General features: G+C 39.1%; 1 protein-coding gene across 7 annotated transcripts in view; it reads left to right on the forward strand.

The window, feature by feature from the left end:
• LOC109398792 (uncharacterized) overlaps nt 1-22,459 on the forward strand; it is a 330,728-nt gene that overhangs the window by 287,898 nt on the left and 20,371 nt on the right. The gene's annotated exons all lie outside the window — the stretch shown is intronic.

The raw sequence follows: 22,459 nt of genomic DNA on the forward strand, positions 1-22,459 counted from the left end.
TCTAGGCAAATGTTTGCGCTGATGAGGATGCTGTCAATGCAATCATTATTCATTTGAAATGCCGATATTCATAATTTGGACTTGAGCCAATGTTTTTATTCGAACATTTTGAAAACAAATCAATGTCAGTGCTACACCACCAGTGGAACTCTGGGAGCAATCTTCAAAGAATTTCTCTGAGAAATCCCTGGAGGAGCTGCTTGAGACATTCTTTGAAGTATCTTTCGAAGAATTTTTGAAGGATCACTGGGCAAATTCCCAAGGGTAATTTCCATATAAATCATTGGAAGAAGGCCTGTTATAATTCCCAGAGTAATCTGCGGAGAAATTTCTAGTAGAATCGCCGATGAAACATCCAGATGAACTATCAGAGAAATTCTCAGATGAATCCGAGAATTCCGAGAAAAATCACCACAAGAAAAATCGCAGGAGGAAACACGGAAGAAATTCCCAAAGGAAGCTCTGGAGGAATTAGTAGGTTATGAGAAGGAAATTTTTCAGGAAGAAACTTTGGAAAATTTCCAGAGGAATCCCAGCCTTTCTCAAACTTTTTTACCAATGCATATAATTCTTATGGGGCTGGTGCGTCGCGATCCAGTTTGAGAAAGGCAATTTTCGGAGGAATTTCTCAAAGGATCACTTTTTAATCCCTGAAAGAATTCAACGTAGGAGGAATTCTCAAAAAATATCCCAGTGGAATCCTTTGAGGAGTTCCCAAAGTAATTTTTATTCAACTCCCAAAAAAATCCTGGAGTAATTACTAGAGGAATCCCTAGAAAATTTTTCATTGCAATCCTTGGAGAAATTTGCTGTAAAATTTCAGAAAAAAAATCTGGTGAAATTCTCAAAGGATTCCCTGGGGGAGTTCCTAGAGGAATATCTGGATTCTCCTCATGGAAATCTAGAGGAATTTTCAGAAGAATCCCTTCATAAATTTTTAGGAGCATCCTTGGAGGAATCACAAGGGGAATACCCAGAGAAAGGTCTTGAAGAACTCCCCGGAGAAATAACCAGAGATTATCGGATAAGTGATGAAATTCTCAGAGGAACCCTGGAGTTACTTGCCAAACAATTTTTCAAGAAGTTCTCAAGCAAATCACTGAATAAAATTTCCAGGGGTATTTGGTGATATCTAGTGGAATTTCCAAACAATTTTCTAGAGATTTTTTTTATTGAAGCCCTGGTGGAATTGTCAGAGGGATCGCTATAAAAATTTCCTGTGGAATTCTAGCTAGAATTCCTTGATGAACTTCCAGGTAAACTCACTGGAGGAATTCTTAGGTAAAATCTTTGGAACAATTTCCAATGAAGTCCATGGAATAATTCCCAGAGGAATTTTTAAAGAAATCTCTAGAGCAACCATTGAAGGAATTTCTAGAAGCAAAATCCAAAATCCCGGAAAAATGTCCCTGAGGAACCCCTGAAATAATTACAAGTAGGTTTATATGTGCTTGTAGTTCATCGATTGGTTTTCGGCGAGAAATAATTAAAAACTTATTTGCCAGACTGTCCGGACGTTTCGGTCGATTTTACTGGCCTTCGACCATCTTCTGCGAACTAATCTTCCAGCCGTCTCTTCACTATCAGACGGCCGTCTGATAGTGAAGAGACGGCTGGAAGATTAGTCCGCAGAAGATGGTCGAAGGCCAGTAAAATCGACCGAAACGTCCGGACAGTCTGGCAAATAAGTTTTTAATTATTTCTCGCCGAAAACCAATCGATGAACTACAAGCACATCAAATCGCGGCGATTAAAACAATAATAACATCAAGTAGGTTTATAGGAATACTGCCTAGAAAAGGAGGAATTCCTGATACCTGAATCCCTGAAAGAACGCTGCATTTCTTGAGGAATTCTCACAGAAATACAGTGATAGACGTTCGTTTAGCCGTGGCCCAAAAATTTTCAAAAAAGTGTCAGGAAACTCATACAAAACATTTTATGATAAAACTTTTTTATGGCAGTAATAGCATATCTAGTACTGTTTCATGAAAAAGTGATACATCACACTTACATATGCACTGAAACAAAAACGAGGGTGAAAACCCTTAAAATGTATTTTTTTGCCAAGACAATCGTTTCATTCGTGGTGAATGAAAAATTGGTTTTCATTAGATTTTTTTGTAATTTCGTGAGTGTATTTCGAGGATATACCCCAAGGCATTTGGTTTATGATGTGTTAGCAAGATAATTGACCATAAAAGTTTATTTATTTGTGGAATTCAAAGAAATATTACGAAAATTTGTCTCGATATGGAGAAATGATGATAAATTAATTTATTTAAGCAAAATTCTTTTTGTAAACACTCTAATGTAAGCAAGATTAGGGGGATTAGGGGCATAATGGACACCCTAAGCAAATGAGTATGTTAGGCCTGCATAACAGACAAAAACTTAACATATTATCAGTTGGCTTACAACTTTAACTTGTTTTCTACGTATTTCTATCATTTACACCTGGTAGAATGTCATTATTGTGAAGAAATAATGAATTGAAAACCGTGTGTTTTTTGGGGCTGGCAGGAAAGGTACGGGGCGAAATGGACACCCATCGGGGCATAATGGACACCCCTGCATATTTTATGCTGTATCTTTGAGAATATCGACCAGTTAAGTAATTTGCCTACGGAGATCAATACCACACATATAATACTCCATCTTAGACGAGTTTACATAACTTTAAAGTTAATTAAATAAATTTTAGGCTAAACTAATCGGATTGATTTTTTTTAAACTCTCTAAAACGCCTAACAGTATGCAACGCGCGTACATCCATTCATAATTGCCAGTGTTCATTTCGCCCCGAATAGACTACAACATTTGAATTGCTATTTTCAGTAAGTTCTGATCAAAAATATAATACTTCATCCATTGCTAAATCTACGTATACATGTAGATAAGCTAACAATTCACTTGTTTTTGTGGTCGGCACACTCAATCACTCGTAATACCTTATTTGCTGCTGCTTCGAAATTATAAGAAATCCACCATATGAAAAACATACTTCTATTTCAATGATATTTTGGTTATTTTGAAGGAATATAAATGGTACTTTTGAAATATAGAACAATGGCTTGTTCCTTTACACTTATGCATTGAAAGTTTTACATAAAAGTCAACGGTTTCGGCAAAAAGAGGGGTGTCCATTTCGCCCCGGGTGTCCATTATGCCCCTAATCCCCCTAGTTGTTTTTAAAATATGACACAGAATTATTGTTGGAAATTATTGCATAAAATGTCGTGAGAAAATAAAGTACAGTACTTTTTCGATTATATCACGAATGAAAAAAAAATTCGCGTGATATATTGGAGCGTGATATAATTGAAACATCTTTTTCCGAAGGCGTTTATTAATCAAAATACACTTGCACAAAAAAAATCAAACAAAAAACGCACAAAATATCAAACCCGGTAATGGAAGTCTAATATTCTTGTATGTAATAATATTTTAATGTCCCTGAAAATAAAATCAAATTATGGAGGTATTATTTGCACTTCTACACCATAGTTTTTGATCTTCATGCTTCCATAGGTTGTCGATTTTCAATCTTTACACAAAAAATAAAGATAATTGCTTAAATTTATCGTCGAGTACTTTACATTTTCAAAAGTGTATCCAGAAGGTTGGGAATTTCTGGTTGAAAAATCAAAATTTGGCATTTTTGCGATGCTGTCGCGTTATGCGTGGTTGTACAATTGTCTCGAAGTTTAAAGGTTCTGTCTTTTATTTTTGATCGTTCGATATGTTGATTGGCATTAATTGAACAGCATATCAACTTTAAGAATCCGATAAATTTACAAAATGTTAGTTATTCCTTCGGAAGTGAAGTGAAACCGTAGGTCCTGACATGAACGAGCCCCGTATTGTTAAGCTCGTTAATAATAATTAAAATACAAAAAATAATAAAATCAAAGTAAGTTTCTAACGCTAACCGCCTTTTTCTCCTACTTCTTCTTTGTGACTCTACGTTCCCAATGGAACTAGGGCTGCCTCTCTTCAGCTTAGTGTTCTTTGAGTACTACCACAGTTATTAATTGAAGGGCTTTCTTTGCCTGCCATTGTATGAATTTGTATATTGTGGGGCAAGTACAATTATACACTATGCATAGGAAAGTCTACAAAAGTTCCCGACCGGAATGGGAATCGAACCCGCCGTCTCTGAATTGGCGATCGAAAATCTTATTCACAAAGGCTAACTGGAGACCCCTGATGGAAAATGTAACGCGTGGAATTGACGCATACAGACCGTACTCGATGCAGAGCAAAGCATGGGAATGTAACTCTACACACTAAGATCAGCTCGGCATTTTCCCCATCTTTTTACTGAGTTCTCAACAGCAGATTTAACTCGGTACGCTCGGTTATTTATTTTGCGGATATTCTGTAAACGAGTTACCGAGCTCAGCTCACAAACTGTCAAAAGTTACTGAAGCACGGTAAATATCATTACTGGTGAATGGTAAATACGATTACCGAGTGTACCGAAATAAATCTGCTGTTGAAAACTCAGTAAAAAGATGGAAAAAATACTGAACTCAGTGAAAAAATTACTGAGCTGGAACATCTGAATCTTAGTGTGTAGATAATCGAATCCTGTGTCCGGTCTGTCAACAATGCACAATGGTCCGAGGACCAACATTAAGTGGAAAAAATTAATAACTCAAAAACCATCCAAGATAGAGTCTTCATGTCTTCTAGACACTTGCTCGTGAGTCCAAGCCGCGTTATATGCAAAAGTGTCCTAAACGCCAAATCTTCAAATACTTCATATTTCAGCACCTAACTTTTTTATTTCAAAAGATATCGAAATAAAATGTTCTGCAAAGTTGAAGAAGGTAAAAACCCCGACAACTTTCTCGAAGAGCAGTTTTTTCTATCTCTTCAATCTGAGGAGATATAACTTATTGAAGAAATAAAAAGTCTGAAATCGGTTTTTTGTCATATGTCAAAAACTATCATTTTTTCAAGCCTATTATGTTCAGAGCAATTGTACATATTGCCAAAATACACATTTCGTCAGAAGACATCAAAGCTGTACGATGTTTCTATCAAAAGATATAAGTATTTTTGTACTTTTTTAAGCCAATTTTTCTAGCGTAACATTTGAAAAAGGCGCAAGTGAATCTTTAATTTTCTCCCACCACCGGATCTAGTATGACAAAAACTGCATTTTAACATTGCAATGGTTTTAACCGGTGTCAAGCCATGGGAGTCACATTAGGTTGATTTGCTTTTGAATGCTGACATATTTGAGGCGATAAAGCTTGAATAAAAAAATACAATGATTTTAAATATTTGTATCAAATGCTAAACCTACAAACTAGCAACACGGCCAAGCCAACAACAAAGCGATATGATCGCAGCAAACGGATATCAATTTCGACCAATCAGCGACTGGTCTCCGTTTGACAGCAAATTGGTCTCAAATTGACTGACTACGTGTCGCATCCTATCCTAGGATCAAAGGCCTTTCATAATATATGTCAAACATATAAAACTGGACGGTCCACAATTCAATTTAAAATTTGCATACGATCACCAGATGCATATATCTGATGAATTAAGAAATCGAAAAACTATAGGGAATTTGTTTTATATTTTTGCTCACTTACACAAAGGAACAAAACAAAACAAAAAAGACAACATTGGGTTCATCGCTACTCGAATGTTTAAGATAAGTGATCTTGAAACACGAGTAGATGTTGAACTCGGACATTATGGATGTCATTTTTCGTGAATTTGATGCCTAAAATACGGTCATAGTCAAATCACATTTAAAACGCAAAACAAAAAAACACCCTCTCCAAAATTTGTTAAAATGCAGTTTTTGTCATACTAGATCTGGTGGTGGGAGAAAATTAAAGATTCACTTGCGCCTTTTTCAAATGTTACGCTTGAAAAATTGGCTTAAAAAAGTACAAAAATACTTATATCTTTTGATAGAAACATCGTACAGCTTTGATATCCTCTGACGAAATGTGTATTTTGGCAATATGTACAATTGCTCTGAACATAGTAGGCTTGAAAAAATGATAGTTTTTGACATATGACAAAAAAACCGATTTCGGACTTTTTATTTTTTCAATAAGTTATATCTCCTCAGATTGAAGAGATAGAAAAAACTGCTCTTCGAGAAAGTTGTCGGGGTTTTTACCTTCTTCAACTTTGCAGAACATTTTATTTCAATATCTTTTGAAATAAAAAAGTTAGGTGCTGAAATATGAAGTATTTTAAGATTTGGCGTTTAGGACACTTATGCATATAACGCGGCTTGGACTCACGAGCAAATGTCTAGAAGACATGAAGACTCTATCTTGGATGGTTTTTGAGTTATTAATTTTTTCCACTTAATGTTGGTCCTCGGACCATTGTGCAATGGCACCATAATCGTATACTAATGTGCAAAATAGCTTGCTCATGACGATTCATGTATCCTACATAGTTTGGAATATGTGCTGGGCGATATTTGTATCGATTATCATAGCGTGAAATAATCGAAAAAAAATAGCGTGCTAAAATCGAGTGTGATATAATGGAGCGTGATTAAATAGAACCGTGACAAAATCGAAAAACCACTGTACATAGGTTTTCGGTTGGTTAAACATCAAAATGGAATTGATAAAAGCCAAAATAAATAATTCTGTGTAGTAGTAAAGACGTATCCTAATGCCTGTGGAGCGGACCTGGTGCGATGGTTAGAACACTTGACTATCACGCCGAGGACTGGGATCGAATCCCACTCCCGACAAACTCGCAAAATGTGAGTTCTTCCTTCGGAAGGGAAGTAAAGCATGGGTCCCGAGATGAACTAGCCTAGGGCTAAAAATCTCGTTAACACAGATAAAAAAAAATATATATAAAAAAAATCCTAATGCCTCTGAAGTTTATTTTAAAGATGTTTATACAAAAATGCATGACATGGTCAAAACATTGGCTTATTTCATTCAATCTGAAGAAATATATTATGAATTAGTCTTAGATTTGATTCACGTTCATTTTTAACATGGTTTATTTGAAACGAATGTTTAAATTATGAAACAAATAGTTCATGCTAGAAATCTGAATACTTTCGAATAATTCGAAAACTACAACAAATCTCAATTTGGAAACATTTTCAATATTATAAATTATCTATATGAGATGCATGTAAAATTTATATGGCAACACTTCAGAAAACGATCAAATTCATGATTTACAAGTATATATTGCAGGTCACCATACAAAATGATTGTGTTGGATATTATTCGAAATTTGATAGTTTTTGTTATGGAAGTATTTAAAGGCCATAAAATAAATAATATATTGTTTCATCCCATTGACTAATACAAATTACCTACAAAAATCAAAAAAGAACATTAAAATATTACAGTTGCGAAAAAAATAGAAAAAAAATACCTACCACTGTACATAAAGAAGAAGAATGGCTCTAGAAAAAAAAAATCCACCTAGTGGTGATGGCAACGCATCATCGTCTTGGTTACCATCTTGTACATTCTGGTTGCTATTTTTTGGGCTCTGGAAATCCTCCCTATATGAAACAAACCCATATTCAATGATTTATTTGCCATAAACTTCATTGAATAGCCACCATCTTCAAATTTTGAGACACCATCTTGTATTTTAGATCGCCATCTTGGATATTCTGTTCGCCATTTTTGAACTCCGGACATCTCCATACCATTTATATACCCATATTGAATGTTTTGGAACCTAAAACTCCATTAAACAACCGCCTCCTGGAATTTGCTGCCACCATCTTGGATTTTAGACCACCATTTTGGATATTCCGGCCACCATGTTTGGACTCCGGATAACTTCCCTATACCAAGTAAGTATACCCATTTGAGTGGGTCAACGTCGTATGAAGAAGCTTAAAATTTTACCGCATCAACCCGGACCAAAGCTTTTTTAATCTGTATTGGCGTCCAAAACAACTGTGAAAAATTTGGGAGCGATTGGTTGCGTCCCCGTATTCCGCATTGCGATTGAAATTTGTATGGAATTTAGTATTGCAAAACGTGATTTTTTACATTTTCTCCTAAGTTAATGAAGTATAGCCTAGAATATGCCGAAAAACTTTACCGAAGATCGCAAAGTAATCCAACACTTGTGAAAAAAGATATAACGTACAGATTGCTCAGTGGTGCTTACCATTTAACATGTGAAGAAATAACATCAATAATAAAATCTCAATTTTCGGCCTAAGTTACCAAGTGAACAACTATTTTCACAAGCGTCGGATCATTTTGCGGTCTTCGGCAAAGTTTTTCGGCATATCCTAGGCTATACTTTAACGTCATTAGTTAAATCGTTTTAGACAAAAAAAATCGATTTAGGAGAAAAATACAAAAAAATCACGTTTTCCCATACTAAATTCCATACAAATTTCAATCGCAATGCGGAATACGGGGACGCAACCAATCGCTCCCAAATTTTGCACAGTTATTTTGGACGCCAATACAGATTAAAAAAAACTTTGGTCCGGGTTGATGCCGTAAAATTTGAAGCTTCTCCATACAACGTTGACCCACTCAAATGGGTATACTTACTTGGTATAGGGAAGTTATCCGGAGTCCAAACATGGTGACCGGAATATCCAAAATGGCGGTCTAAAATCCAAGATGGTGGCAGCAAATTCGAGGTGGCGGTTGTTTAATGGAGTTTTAGGTTCCAAAACATTCAATATGGGTATATAAATGGTATGAAGATGTCCGGAGTTCAAAAATGGCGATCAGAATATCCAAGATGGCGATCTAAAATACAAGATGGTGTCCCAAAATTTGAAGATGGTGGCTATTCAATGAAGTTTATGGCAAATAAATCATTGAATATGGGTTTATTTCATATTTTGAGGATTTTCAGAGCCCAAAAAATAGCAACCAGAATGTACAAGATGGTGACCAAGACGATGATGCGTTGCCATCACCGCTAGGTGGATTATTTTTTTTTTCTAGAGCCACGTCCCCACTGGGGCTTGGCCTGCCTCTCTTCAACTTAGTGTTCTTAGAGCACTTCCACAGTTTTTAATTGAAGGGCTTTCTTTGCCTTCCATTGCATGAATTTGTATATTGTGAGGCAAGTACAATGATACACTATGCCCAGAAAGTCGAGAAAATTTTCCCGACCGGAACGGGAATCGAACCCGCCGTCTCCGGATTGAACCATTGTTAGTTCTGAAAATAAGGAGACAAAACTTTTAAAATGACGAGTCGATCTGCCGAAGAATTCATTCTGCTTTCTCACGCGCACATTTATCACACGCTGCTCGAAATTATGAAAGAATGTGCGATATTTATTTTAAGAACATTGTAGATGAACTGATGCATTTAGTCATATATGTATACTGAACTCACTCGTGCAAGTTTCCTAGCTACAATACATTGTGGCCTTTTTTGTGCATGAGTTGCAAATGGATAGGCACAGGGAAGGTTTTATCATTCGAAGAATTTTATGTATCAAATCAAAATTAGAAAACTTCTCGTTTTACTCCAGTACGCTGATGTTATCAGAAACATCTAATTGACGTTCGAATTTCTCTGTATTGTCATAAGCTAGAGGACGATTGCCTATAAAAAGTTCATTATCAATATGTAATTAATTCATTAATTAGAGTATTAAGGTTGCATGATCGTCAATCGATGAATTCTCATATCAGATCAAAATTCAGCCAAAGTTGGATCGCAATGGGTTGACGCTTGCGCAGTTTTCTATAAAACAACTGATGCTCATCTGCTGTCCAAGTAGGTATACCTATATTTTGCATGTATATCTGCTAAATGGTCAACATCTACCGTAAACAAAGCCATCTTACTCGCAGTTGGTTGTGAATGTATCAAGTTAGTAGACACTAGACTACTGAGAGCAACCGTCTTCCGTGCTTGACGTAGCTAAGCTTGATCTTTCTCTCTCTCTTTCTCCCTAACCGTGTGGACCGGTCTTTCACTGACCGACGTCAGCAAACCAATACCTACATCAGGTAACTGAGTTCTGTTCACCCGGTCAGTGGCGGAAAACCAATTTGCTAATTTTTCTTTACCCATGCGCGTGATAATTGTCGATTTTCTCAGAGCATCCGTGTGAATTGTGGGGGATAGTGGTCAGTAATGGGATTGAGCGTAGAAGATTGATACAAGTTTGCTGGAATGGGTATTTCTACAGGCAATTCATGCCAACATTATCACCAGGTCATAGAAAAATCTTGCTGAACTCTGGGTTTTGTACTACTAGGGCGGTATTTGTCTTATATGATTTGTTAGTATGGATACAACTCTGGGCATATGTAAGCACCTCAAAATTTAATTCAAATAATCAGGATCTCGTACAGGTTCCGGTCATGATTTGAAGACCTCCAGAGCTACTTTCAAGATCATTGGCATAACTTAGACTAAATTCTTTGTCTATACGACGAACTCCTAACGTGGCCCTTCGGAAAGTACTTCTAAGAATTTCATATTCATACTTATTTTACCGGTCAGACTAAGGCCTGAGTAATGAGTATCCTCTGCTTTACGTAGGAGTCGTCTTCAATCTACTCGGTCCATAGCCGTGCGTATCCAGTTCCACATTCTGCGAAGGGTCCGCAAATCGACCAACCTAGCTCGCTACGCACCTCGTCTTCTTGTACCAGTCGGATGGCTCTCGATAACCTTTTAAATCGAATTACTATCCGACATCCTGATGACTTGACCGGCCTACTGTAGTCTCCCGATTTTCTCGGTGTGGCGATGGTTGGTGCTTTCAGCAGCTATGCAGCTCGTGGTTCATTCGCCTTCTGCAAGTACCATCTTCAATCTACACTCCGCCGTAGATGATACGCAACACCTTTCGTTTGGAAATTCCAAGGGCGCGTTGGTCCTCTGCACGTAGGGTCCATGCTTCGTGCCCATAGAGGACTACTGGTCTAACCAGCATATTATAGATAGTCAACTTCGTCTGACGGCGAACTTTGTTCGATCGTACAGTTCTGCAGAGACCGAAGTATGCTCGATTTCCTGCCACAATGCGTCTCTGAATGTGTCTGCTGCTGTCGCTGTTAGCGGTCACCAGTAAGCAATGTTGAACAGCAAGAATGAAAAGTCCATCACCTTGCCGTAATCCTCGGCGAGATTCGAAGAGACTCGAGAGTGCCCCTGATGCTAAAACTACGCACATCACTCGATCCATCGTCTTTGATCAATCGAATCAGTATATCCGGAAATCCGTATACGTGCATACTCTGCCATAGCTGGTCTCGATCTATTGTACATAAGCCGATTTAAAATCCTTGAACAAGTGATGTGCGGGCACGTTGTATTCGCGGCATTTCTGCAACACCTGAACATAGGATTCAGAGGGTCCTTTCAAGATTTCTTTCGGGATCGATTCCAAGTCCTTGGTTCCTGTTGCATTTAAAAGAGATCTTTCAGAGAAAATTTTGTCTCGAAAACACTTTACTTTTCTGCTTACTTTCACACTGAATTTTGCGATTAGTCAGTTAGTTAACGTAAAAATCATTTTGTTTCAATTTTGGTTTTACACTGTAGGTCACAGATGAAATAGGTCTATCTGTCCGAGAATAAGCAAAAATGAAGTAATAGTGAAGTCGATTTTAAATTTTAACTAGTGTTTCACGTTCATGAGCTATGTTTTGAACTACCATCCCATTACAAACTACTCTCCCCTATACAACCGCACACTCGCTCCTTTCAGCAGCCATTGTCACGAACCGTGAGAGCAAATCGTGAATGGTCAGCAGCGCCAACCGCTTAGATCGGTTGGCCGGCTGCTGCTGGCTTGCCAGTTTGGATAAGGGGTGGTTATTGGGAACCCGGGTTGGGTGGATTCGTATTTTTCCGGGGTAGCGACGGGGTGGGTTGTCGTCAGCTGAAAATCCGTCTTCTCGCCAGAGATTATGTTCAGTTTGACTTTGACTTTCGCGGGGTAGGAAAATCGTCTGCTCTTGAAAAACCGCGCAGATCGTTCGTTGGCAGTGGCAGTGAACTTGGCGCAGTGTTTTTCGCTTCCTGTGGTTGGAATTTCCTTTTTGAAACGCGTAGCGAATTCGGACGGCGCCGCGGAGGATAGTTTTTCTGTAATTACGGATTTTCAGCAAAGATGATCACCACTGCACAGAACCACTTCGTAGCAGGAAATTCGCACATTTGAATTGCTTGTGACGTTGATCCATTAGTGCTTATCTTAACACATCACATCGACGAAATGAGAATGCATCGTTCAATTAGCATCGGGATGAAGATAATCCCCTTCGAGTGTTCAAAATGCTACCGCTGCTGTTGGTTGGATGTGACATCTCGGGAGATGGATGAAGCGAAAATTTCTGGCGAACTAAAAATAGAGGACTTTTAAATATTATTAAACAGTAAACACACCCCCGGTTGTATTGTGAAGCCGTCTTATGTTTCATCGGGAAAGTGTGGCGCCCAGTAAGGGGTCAATGCGGTCAGTTAAGTCATACAAAGTCCACCCACACTCAATTGTACGGCCTATGTTAATGGCGTCGTCATCTGCGTCGACGCGTTACTACGCCGATATCAAACGTACGCTTAGTTATGTCCTGAACTTGTCACCTCGATAGAGCTTATTTATAAAGCCATTACTGACCGTTGATCGCAACACTTCAAACTGTTGCTATTCATAAATTGTAACATAACGGAGGACATAGCAGCTGTTCCCTTAAGTCACACACACAACTATAAACAGTGCGACTCATTTCTCAAACTGCTGCTAGTGATTGATTCCGGCAGCTGATTGGAGTCGCGAGAGGGGTCACGGTCGGTAAATAACAACGCTTGAAAAGTGCGAATGGGGAGTGTTTGTGTAGTGTGACGCTACAGTGTAGGTAATTAGAGCACAGTGGTCACAGTGTGTAATGAATAGGGCACCCACGTATAACGGCTCAGCTCACTGCATAGTACATTGAAAGTTCCGTTGTCCTTAGGAGATAATTGTTGGATACTGCAGCCCGCCAACTAGCTGGCCTATTCAATTAGGATTTATTGTTGATAATGCATATCTTGATTGGAGTAAACCTTTGTGAGAAATGGACGAGTAGAATTGACTTCACAAGCAACACATGACATAATTTTTCTACACTCACTTACTTGCTCTTGAACTTTGAGCATCCAGGAGCGCACATGGCCAAAATGGAAGATCTCCATCTTGGGCGGTTACTCGCTTTAGCCTTAGCCTTGCGGTCACATTAATATCGACTACCTTTAAATATTCCTTTGCTGGGGGAAGCCATGAACCGCTACTCCTACTGTGATGCCCTGTCTAATTTCAAACCGACCAACCATTTATGTTCTCAAATTCCTGTTGATATCGGTTTGATAATTGAAAACCATAAACATTGGTTCATGTAATCATGCAGCTTCTCTGTGGTCTCTGCTGATACACACCACGTCTCGTTGGCGTTCAACCTCTTTTTGTTCTCTAAGCAGGACGCTTCCAAACCTCTAGGAAGACTCTCTCGTCCAGACATTTATACATAACTGATCTGAAAGTCCTGGAACCCCGTCCGGACCTGGGTCTTACTTACGCTAAAGGATTTTGAAACCTTTTGCAAGTTCCTTATCGGTGGCCCTCCCCTCATCGCTAATTTCAATCTCCAACGGTCCTATGGCAGAGTCCCTCAAAGATCCTCTCCAGCATCGCTGAAGACCTCTCAGTAGAAGCGTTTACACCCGGTTTCATAACCATTCACGACCCTGTAGGCATCACTCCATGGGTTCGTATTGACATTCTGATAGAAACTCTCATATCAAGCCTTTTTGCTTGCTCTTGTTTCGATTTTAAGCATAACTTTGGCAGCTGCGAACGTCACCCGTTGTTCATCCCGCTCCTCATCAATACGTGTTCACTGCATCCGTCGTCTAGCCCGTAGATTAGCGAAGCGCAGGTTCGCAACAACTCGAGTCCATCAGTACACCGGTGTACTCTTCGTGAGGTCGTAGGAAATGTCGATAGATGGAGGTTGATGTGAACCATTAACGATCGGACGGTGATCACTACCACGGGGATCCTGGGTAAGCATGCATGTGCACTCCAGCGATATTGAGCTCCGATGTTCAAAATAGTCATGTTGAAGTCGTCGCAGAGGTCATATACCAAAGTTGAACGGCTGTGCCTTGTTACTTGTCAGCTGTGGCTCTTTTGAAGGCCAGGCACCTTGGGTCTCCCTCCTGGTGTTAGCTGTTTGTGGTTTTCCCAGAACATGTGAGGATTTGTCCAGCCTTGCGTCTTATGGCCTTCAACTCCACATTGCTTACACAGCTTCCTTATGTTATGGCCTGTACAGTCACACGGCTTGGGTTCTGGTTCAAGACACCTGAAGCAAGCGTTGGCCACCATCTGTGTCCCTGCCTGCCGGGCCTTTCCGTAGCCGAACGGCTGCGGTGGTCACCTGCACCGCTCACTGTTTCGACAGTGCCGTTACAAGCTCTTCCGCGTTCGTGATCCGTCCAGTTGTTTTTACCTCTAGAGCCGCTTCAGCTCAGCTGCTCACCTCGACACCCTCACCAAGAACCTCTTCCGCCAGACACTTGTAGTCAGCGGTTACGTTGAATATTGCGTACGTCGGCACCAAGCTCCTCATCACCTTCACAATATCTGAGTACTTGGCTTGTCCATCTTGATGACGAGGGTGATTGCCTTTTCGTGCTTGGAACTTGCCCTACTTGGTTCAGAATCTCTAGCTTCCTGATCCTTCTCGTAGCTCCTCTTATTTTCCTGCCCAACCACTAAGGTTCATGAGGCGTCCTTCTCCTGACCCGCCCTAACATGTGGTGGCTGAGAATCTACGAAAGGTGGCAACCTTGTGCTCCCTTTAACTCGGAACAAATCGACCTTTTCAGACACACTGATGACGTACTGGCATGTTTACCCTTCACTTTCGGGGTTTAGAACCTCCTGGCCTTGCGAGCGCCGCCTGGTGTATCCTCCCCTGGCGGATACCTTGGCTACCTGTGAGACAAGTATGACAGCTTGTCATAATCGATCACGTCTAGTGTGACCTTCATGTCACCCACAAATGCAGAGCTAGAGTAGACCTCGATACTTTCAGCTTTACGGGTTTTGTTGTTGCCACAGTTGCCGCTGATTTACGAAGTTTCAGCAAGCTTGGGGTCCTTGTTGATGTTCTATTTCGAGGTCTAAATACAAAAGGTCGAAAGGACAAAAGGTCGAAAATTATTTACCCTTGAGAAATTCAGTCTTTGTAAACGAGTTGTGGACCTTTTGGCCCACCCAATTATAATACGACCTTTTTGTGCTTTCAACGATTTGTCTTTCGAGCTTCTGTCTTTTCGACCTTTTGTAATACATTCTCAATAAAAATAATACGTAGAAAGGTACCTACATCTCAATGCTGATAAGTTCAATTCATTCTGCCCCAAACCATCTTTCTGGAACACGGAACACCTTCCTTGCTTTGATACGTCATTCAATGTGATTGAGCGTGACAACTCCAAAATGGAACCCATATCGTTGCCGGAAGCGTTCACAACTTTAGGTGATGGTTGATTTCTGACCAAACAACCCATTTGCTTGAAGACTTCCTGGTAAATCAAACGGATGTCCGCTGAGCTAACAAGCTACACTATGGCCGTGATTCTGACGGTGTATCCACTGAATTCGACTGTAGTGGATCAGTCAGTAACCTTCTTTAGGTTTATGAGGTATTGGCAGGGCCGGATTTAAGGGGGGGCCAGGGGGGCCATGGCCCCGGGCCCCCACATTTCAGGGGCCCCCACATTTCAGGGGCCCCCACAAAATGTAACTTCAAATGGGAACCGAAAAAAAGTAGTGCTAGAAGCATCTTGAATTATTTTTTGTAATATTTCCAATCATCGTATAAACAATCTTAAAAAAGTTCCTGAAAGCTTGAAATCTGAAAAATTTTATGATATGCTCAGCTCAAAATCGATAAAATGGTCACTACACCCCTTTGATTCCGGGCCCCTCAATTAGAAAGAAGCAGATATCTGCCTTTTAATAAAATTTCAAACTTTTCCAGAAAGTTGTTAAGATTTTTAAGGTTTAAAATGATCGCTCTTGTGAATTGCACAAGTTATATTAACGAAAATACATGAGAAAATCTTCACCTGAATTCTGGATGAAATCTTAAACGCTATGGAATAGAGAGTCGAAAAGTTTCTGCTGAAAATTCGTGCTTATTTCTGTCGAAAATAATTGATGTAATTTTTAAAAATTTCCTACATAGTTCTTTGAAGATTTACAAGTGTTTCAATCAGAATAAAAAAAGGTTTTTAGAATTGTAGAGATTTCGCTTATCAAACTTATAAATTATTCAAATCGAACCCCAGAATTGTTGAAATATTTCTTTGTAGGAACAAGCAAGAATTTAGGAGATCTGATCCAATTTCGTTCAATATGATTAAATCCATGACAAATTTTTCTTCCTGGTTAGAATGTGTAATTTAAGGCGAACTCTTAACAAATCCATAGGTTCCTGATGAAAATTGCAGTAAATATTTGTGGAGATATTATTGGAATATCCTGAAATGCTAAAAGTTTTCCAAACAATTTTGGTTTGAATTGGCTAAAACTTCGACCGCCAAAGATTATTATGAAATTTCACTTATTATTCTATTCAAAGTAAAACACACATTCCATCAGGAACTCATTATGGGTTTCCGATGAAATTTCTTCAGCAGCTTTTAGTAGAATTTTCGCTAAAATACCACTATGGATTTTTTGTCTCTTAAATTTCAAAAGGAGTTCTTAACAATTATTCTGCGCGTTCACCAGAAACTCCTCTCGAAGTCGCGTTAGGAATAATTATGCTTAAGTTCCAAAACAGAAAACTTATAATTGGTCAGCAATGATTCCGCAAGAAATTCTCTTTGGAGGTTTTGCAATAACGGCCCCAAAGATAGCGCTATAAATTTTATCTGAAATGTATCAAAAATGTCTCCAATAAAATCTATTTTTTAAATTTCTTAAAGGACTTTCTCATGAATTTCGACTTGATCAATGGAATCTAATACTATGAACACTCTCGGATAAAGCGTTATTTACTTGATAAAATTTCTTTTACAATCGTCTTCAGACTAGATTTTCATATTTGGATCTCTGTTATGCTTAAGTGGATGCCTTTTTTCTAGTTACGCTTGTTAAGCTAGATTAAGGCGGATACAAATTTCATTTTGACATTTTGTCCCCCCTCCTTCGACAATTTTTGGCAGCATATTACATTTTTCGAGGGCAATTAGAAAAATATTTATCAAAATATTGAATCCTGAAAAAATTCTTTAACAAATCCGATGAGTTTTAAATATTGTTCAAATTAAATTTATTATTTTTACCCCCCCCCCCCCCCTCTCCCCTCAACAAGCCAAACAGTGGTGGGACAAAAAGTGAAATAAACATTTGTATCGACCTGATTTTTTCAATAACAACCCTAAGTTTTGGAAGAATTTTTCATATTTTCTGAATTTTTCTACAATGAAAAAAAAATATCCTCTAAATAGAGGGCCCCCACAACAGCTTGGCCCCGGGCCCCCACATTTGTAAATCCGGCAATGAGTGTAATAAAATCCGAGGTTGCCGTATTGATACTCTCGATCTTGGACAGCACTGAAGTCCAGACATCCGCATTTATCTATTGGTACATATGTTCGTTGAGTTAATTAGAAATCATATTAGAAATGACCCGTGTTGAACTAACATCTGTTAAAAAAACACGTTAATAAAGATGAAAAAAAATATAAATCATAGCTTGCATTGCTTGCAGAACAAAGTTTGCTGACAACTCAGCTGTGCCAATATCTGCATCTAGAATTGCTCAAGGAATTCCTTTTGGGATTCCTCCAGAATTTCCTTCTAAGATTTCTCCAGGTGGCTTTTACGGATATCTGCCATAGTTACTTTTGAGGATTTCTTCTGGAATCCGGGATTCTTTCAGGAACTCCTTCTAAAATTCTTTCATTCGGATTGCATTCGGTATTTTACCAGTAAGCTTCCAGGATATCTATGCGAGATTTCTTCAGGAGTTACTTCTGAGACTTTTTCAAGATTTTTTTCTCAGATTCATCCAAGAAACCTTTCCAGGAATTTTTCCAATATCTTCTTCCGGTATTCCTTTAAGAAATTCTTCCATGATTTTTTCAGGAAAAACTATTGGAATTCCTTCAAGAAATACGGATTCCTGTGAGAATTCTTCAGGGAACATCTTCCTGGATTCCTTCAAAAATCTCTTTCGAGATTTCTTCAAGAACTACTTTCTGGATTCCTTTACAAACTCCTTCCGGCATTCTTCTGGGAACTCCTTCCGAAATTCCTCCGGAGAACTTTTCCTGGATTCCTCCAGAAGTTCTTTCTGGAATGGCTTCAGAGTGCCATTCTAGGACGCACTTTCAGGATTATTTCAGGAACTCTTTTTGAGATACCTCCGAAAGATTCTTCCGAGATTCTATCAAAAACTGCTTCCGGAATTTCTTAAGGAACTTCCTTCAGGAATCCTCTAGAGATTCTTTTCGGGATATCTTCAGAAGTTCCTTCAGGAATCCCTGCATATTCTTCTGGAATTCCTCCGGAAGTTCATTCTGGAACTCTCTCTTGTGTTGCTCTAGATGAAAATCCTCCAAAAGGTTATTAAGAGATTTCTTCCAGCAGTATTTTAAGGTATTCCTCCTGGAGTTTTTATATGTATTCCTTGTGGAAGTTCTCTAAGAGTTCCTTACGAGTTTCCTACAGCAACTCCTTAAGGAATCCTTCTAACTATTTTCTTGAAGAATTCGTTTATGAATCCTCCCTTCCCTGGTTCCTTTCGTGTTTCCTTTTATTTTTCCTTTTGCGTTTTCATTTTTCCAGGACCTCCCTCTGAAAACCCAAAAAAAACTTCTGAAGACATTCTAAAAAAACGATTGGGAGAATATCTGAAGAAATTCCTGGAGGTTTCCTGAAAATTCTGAAGAAATCCAAAAAGGAATATCTTTAAATCTCAGCAGAAATCATAGGAGGAGTCCTGGAGTAATCCCAGCACGAATATTTTTGAGAATCTCAGATGAAACTCCATGAAGAATCTAAGAGCGAACCTCTGAAGGAACCTCAAGAAGAATCTTAAAAAGCCTTAAAGAAGAAACCTCGAAAAAATTTCAGGAAAATCCACGGAATTTCGGAAAGATTTTCTTAAGGAATCCAGGAACTCCTAGAGCAAGCCCAGAAGAGGTATTCCTTAAGGTATCCGGAATGTATTTATGGAGAAATCCCTGCTGTACTCCTGGTAGAGCTACTGAAGGCATCCCAGACGGAATTCCTTTAGAAATCTGAAGTGAATCTGCGGAGAAATCCCTGGTGGAACTGCCCTAGGAAACTCAGAAGAAATTCCTGAAAGAGCTTCTGAAGGCATCCTAAATAAACTCACCATGGAATCCCAGAAGAATCTTCTGGAGGAATCCTGAAATTAATTTGTGTAGAAATTTGGAGTCGAAACCGTCACCCTCAGCATGGCCATGTTGAATACCTACGCCTTTACAGCTGTGGCTATATGGTACTACATAGCCATAACAAATACCGTGGTCACAAAGCATCTTTAATTAATGGCATTATACAACGCTTGGTTTTATGAGTTCTTGCCGTTGAAAGCTAATTTTTGTGTTGAGGTAAGGTTCGTACAGCTTCAAACTAGAATGGTTATTAGCAATTGCCCTACAATTAGGTGTAAATCGCTCTAAAATCAAGTCTAAAATAAAACAATACCGACGGAAAGATGTCCTTAATTAACAGACGACACTGATGTGGATAGGAAAAAAATAGATCATTTTCTCAACAGAAAGACCTGAACCAGTTTTGTTTATTGTAAAGCTACAGAACCTGTCTCCCTAATTAGTATACGTAATTTTGGATTCCTTCCTAATTACAACAGCGGTAGCGTCGTTCCGAACAACAGCAAGGGAATATCATCACCCAAATGCTATATCATTTCATGCTAATAGACATTTGTGTTTTACATCGAATGATTCACCATGTTGTTACCTACATTTGACCAATTGGCAGAACAGCAAACCGGAGACTGTCTAGCTCTCACCAGCTCCCCCGTTCCCCACCCCCATCATCCCAGGACTATGACGAACGAAAAGGAACGGAACGCCTCCTGCAGCACGTGTAGCAGCCATTCGAGCTGTTGCAGTGCCTGTCATCACTATTGTCTCAGTCGCAAAGAAAGCTACGCGACGTCCGTCAACACCAGCATCGCGTATTTCAACAGCAGCAGCAGTAGCGGAAGTAGTTCGCTGTCGAGCATCGGCCGGGGGGACAGTAGTAGCGACTGTAGCAGCTGTTGCCTGCAGTGCAGCCGAAATGCCGTGGGGACAGGTGGAGGCGGAGGCAGCGGTGGTGGTGGCGGCAGTAGTGGCGCTTCAAAATCCGAGGGCATCGGGCGCAAGATCTGAAAGTATTTTGGTTAATCGCCTAATTCACTCATTTGTTTTAGAGGGAAACGGGAACGGAAATAGCACTGGCTTCGGGTGGTAATAGTTATAACGAAGGATTGTTGTTGGACAGTACCATGAGTAGTTGTGAATCCGTACTTCAGCAGTGCTATTTGCCGATCCGTTCATGTCATGACACAAATCATCATGTTACACGATCACTTACACAAAGCTTTACATTTACTCTACGTTTATGATTGTAGATATTATTGAATAGCTGTTTTATTATTGAAGATCTATGATGTATGAGAGATTCACACATTACTTGGCCCTTTTGAGGCTTTTTTCTAAGCTTGAATGTACAGTGGACTTGGTGCGTTTCGTATATTTTGGAGTTCGAAATCATAGAAACGACAGAAAAGATTGAAGATATAATTTTGGGTTGTGCTTGGTTATCCAAACTGTTATGAAATACCAAACTCGTAATACTTACTTTTTTCATCCACCAAAACCACGATTAGTTTCTACGGGAAATCCTTCAGGAGTTCCACCAGCAATGGGAATTCCGCCTAGAATTAATTCTGTTAAAGCCCAGAGATCCTCTACGAATTCCCCAAGTCCTTCAGAACTTTCTTATAAGATTTACCCAGACGTTCCTTATGGAATCCCTTCGAGGTCTCAAAAGACAGATTCTACTGTCTTCAGCTAGGAGCTTTACATTACCAACACTAGAACCCATTCCGAGGCTTATGAAATGCCTAGACGACCTCATTCTTCAGGAGCTCCTACGGAATTTTTCCAAACTTTTTTTTTTTTGGAAGTTCCTCTAGAATTTCTTTTTGAGTTTCCTCTAGGAGTTCTTTTTGGAGTTCTTCAAGGGTATCCTCAAGTAGTTTTTTTTTTCTCAGATTCCATCAGAAGTTCCTTCCAGTATTTTTTTCCGGAAATATTTCTGAGATTGTGCATCGAAGACTGCCTGGCCCCGATACTTCTGGCATTCGTCCAACATTTGGAAACTTTCTGGATTGCCTAGTATGGGATTTTACGACTGGAATCTTGATGGAAAGGGAAATGGCTTTCTCAGTTTTCGAATCAAGAACAATTTTTATTTACATTTGCGACGTTTCGGCCTGGGAAATTGGCCTTTTTCAAGGGTCGTAGTGTCTACCGTCTATCATTTTTAGGGTATTTGCATAAGGAATGCTCTTTTAGGTGGCTTCTCATGTATACGTGTTGTTATTTTATATTTTGAATTTTGTATAATTCACTGTGCACTAATAACGACTGTTTTGAAAGAATCAGGACTGGTTTTATCTGAAAATGCCGCAAAAGTTCGATATAGATCCCTGCAGTTGTTTCTAGAATTCATCTAGGCAGCATTTATTTATTACGTAACACTAAAATCGACATTTTCAACCCCCTTTTGGGAATATTCCAAGAGTTCCTTCTATTAATGGTTGCTTGTGGGATTCCCCCAAGAGTTTTTTTTTCTGAGAATGCTCCAGATGTGCATTTTAAAAATCCTCAAGGAATTCCTTGTGGAGCTCCTCCAGGAGTTTGTTATGGGAATTTTCCAGGAGTTTTTTTTTATGAATTCTACAGGAGTTCTTTTTTGGAATCCTCTAGTAGTTCCTGGATAAATCCGTAGATCGTATTCATGGATTAATCCTCAAAAAGTATTCTGAAAAGAATGCTATACTAAGCTCTTGTAGGAATCCCTAAAGGAACATCTGAAAACAAACTCTAAAGAAACCCTCTGAAGGCACATAGGAATTTAGAGGAATCCACAGGCATTATTCGTTGAGGAATCCCCAGAGACATTTCCTGGAGGAATCCCCAAAAGGAATTTCGGGATTAATCCACAACAATTGCTGGTTCCTCTCACAACACAAGATTTTTTTTTGCTAAAACTGAAAAACTAAAAAAAAAACAAAACAAACGGATCGGTTTTCTGGGTGGTTTGATTATCCAGGGTGAAATTGTTTTCAGGTCCCCAGATAATCCAGTTCGACCTGTACATACTATAATTTTTAATAAGCTTGTTCCAGTGGTCTCTACTGGTGGTTCAG

The sequence above is a fragment of the Aedes albopictus genome, chromosome 3 (genome assembly GCF_035046485.1).
Source record: "Aedes albopictus strain Foshan chromosome 3, AalbF5, whole genome shotgun sequence".
NCBI classification, from domain to species: Eukaryota; Metazoa; Arthropoda; class Insecta; order Diptera; family Culicidae; genus Aedes; species Aedes albopictus.